We start from the raw sequence: 2,500 nt of genomic DNA, 5'->3' as shown, positions 1-2,500 counted from the left end.
TTATCTTATCTTTTTGTACTTGTTTCCCTTTCTTTTAGCTTTCAGTCTCTGTGTAGTTTACCGCGTACGGTACAAGGGTATAAGTTATGACTTTCATTTATTGATTTCTATGTTTTTTAGTCATCAGTGTCAACCGTTGCAACACTTGCGCAATTAAAAAAAATCTCAAATTGTTGAATAAACAACAAACCTCTCCGACCCTCACCCCACTCTCCTCTCCCTCCTCCGCTCCCCAACTCCCTCCTCCCCCCCCCCCCCCCCCTCCAAAAAAAAAATATATATATCACCAGATTTGTGGTCGGGATCCGGAGGACAAAATGCAAAATACTTTTTTTTTACCTTAAACTGTAAACATCACAAGGTTTATAATCATTATAATAATTACCACCATTTAAAACATTATACGTCATCATAGTTGTTAACGTCATAACTGTTTTTTTTTAATTGTTTTTACTCCCTTATTAATAAAGTTCATTATTAGCTGTAGATGTCAATAAGTAGTGGTAATGGGACTGAGTGGAGTATAATTCAGGGACTGAACACAAAATACAAAGTCAATTCATATGCATCCGTTGGATATGTTGACAAACGTGGAAAGAAGAGAAAGAGAGAGAAGAAGAAAACAAAAGCGGAGACGATTAAGGTGGCCGTACACAGTGTGCGCGCGCTTTACAGATTCTGTTAGTGATGCTATTAAGCGCGCGCTAGGGTTGTGGTAAGCAAATACTATGGATCCCTCGATTTTATACCAAATGGATCACAAAGGTGAGTTTTGCCCTTAAAATAACTCTGTTTCTCGTTTGTGAATCCTTCTTCATTTATCACCGAACAAAGTAAGGGAGTTCACGAAGCGCTAAGCCTTTTTGGACGCTTTTTTTCTTTGCTGAGAAAACCTAATTAAAAGCCACGCATGCGCATTTGACCAAAAAATTGTGACTGGTTGTTTTAATGAAAACGAACTGTTTTCTATAGGAACCGCTCGTTAGAATGTCGTGAAAGTTGACACAACAGTAGTTCTCTAAAAGCGTAACTCGCCCACAAACAAAAACCAAAATCTAACGGAGGGTATCTCCAAAAAACATTGAAGTGCAAAAACAATATTTACAGGAGATCTCTCTGTTAAAATTACATGAAAGCAGCGTCACTATGTCAGTATTTTGTGAGTTCTTCTGGTTACAAAAAATGGAAAAAAATCTAACGACTGCATTTTCTAAAATTTAAGGAAAACCATTATTTGTGGACGGTTAATAGCTTGCTGCGTTGCCATGGCAACAGCACCTTGCTCAACAAGAAGTATTAAAATTTATTCCTTCTTAGTTAATCTTGCACCATGCTAATTTCGAGTACTCAGAAGTACGTAGTTTTCAAATAATGTTTACTAACACCTTTATACTGGAAAACTGTGTTCGGCCACCTTAAGCAAAGTTCAACGTGAAAGAGAGCGACAGATAGCAGGTTTAAGACTTTTAAGAAGCCTTACATTTGCCTGTATCACCTGTTCGTGATCAGTTATGATAACTTTCAGAACTCTAAAATAGCTTTGCATAGACACTTTAATCTCTTTTAATACCACCAATATTCGAGGAGAAGTTAATTTTTGAAAAAATTGTTTCGAGGCGTGTTTTTTTCATTCATACCGCACGGCTGTTACGTCTTTGTAACACACACAAGTTTCAAAGCTCTGAAACTAATTCTACCAAACACCAGGATTCCGACGGCCGTTTTAACAGATCATTTGCAAACGAAACTTTTTTCTACCAGACAAAAATAGATGATTTTTCTTTATGTTGCGTGTTTCAAGCTTTACACAGATACTTTAACCTATTATTAAATTATCGATACCATCGATATTCATGTAGAAATTAATTTTAACATTTTGTTTCATGGCCGTGTTTTTTCCATTCGCATCGCATGGCTCTCATGTGTTTGTAAACACACACAAGTTTAAAAGATCTGAAATAATTCTACCAAACACCAAAGACTATTTTTCCGTATTCTTTATTTTTTAACGTTCATCTGGAGACTAGGATTATTTTTATTTCGAGAGGAAATTACTAAACCTCGTCTCGACAAGAAAATAAAAATCCAAACAACTTCAAAGTTCAATTTTTATAACAAGTTAACAAAGCCCTTTATTATGTCAAGCTTTGAGAAATCGAATTTTTCTATCTTGCATGGGTACAGTTGATAGTTACAGTAAGCCGCTCTTAAGTAGGCCCAATATTGGTCAATATTGACTGAGTTATGATTTTTCAAACATTTTTATCCGAGCGCCAAATATGTCTGGGTATCCTGTTAAAGTGCCCCTAACCCTTCAATTTGTTTTCTTTTGGTAGATTTTCATATCTTTCAAGAACTCATTTTCGAAAAAAATTTTGAGAAATATTGAATCCTTTCTTTTTTACGAGTGCTAGAAGTGAAGGCAGTCTTGTCGATATTTTCACCTATCGTTCGCATTAGTCCCCCACTCGGCCAAATGTGGAGCGTGACGTAAGAAAAG

At 36.1% G+C, this 2,500-nt stretch overlaps 2 protein-coding genes across 2 annotated transcripts in view; both read left to right on the top strand.

Moving 5' to 3' along the window:
* LOC146456871 (guanylate-binding protein 7-like) overlaps positions 1 to 2,500 on the top strand; it is an 84,354-nt gene that overhangs the window by 32,158 nt on the left and 49,696 nt on the right. The gene's annotated exons all lie outside the window — the stretch shown is intronic.
* The window catches only part of LOC146456876 (guanylate-binding protein 4-like), a 49,870-nt gene that overhangs the window by 35,730 nt on the left and 11,640 nt on the right, over positions 1 to 2,500 (top strand). The gene's annotated exons all lie outside the window — the stretch shown is intronic.

This window comes from Pavona decussata, unplaced genomic scaffold, assembly GCF_977016875.1.
Source record: "Pavona decussata unplaced genomic scaffold, jaPavDecu1.1 SCAFFOLD_254, whole genome shotgun sequence".
In the NCBI taxonomy this organism is placed as follows: domain Eukaryota; kingdom Metazoa; phylum Cnidaria; class Anthozoa; order Scleractinia; family Agariciidae; genus Pavona; species Pavona decussata.
The sequence above is the reverse complement of the archived record's forward strand: the minus strand, read 5'-3'. Positions and strand labels throughout refer to the sequence as shown.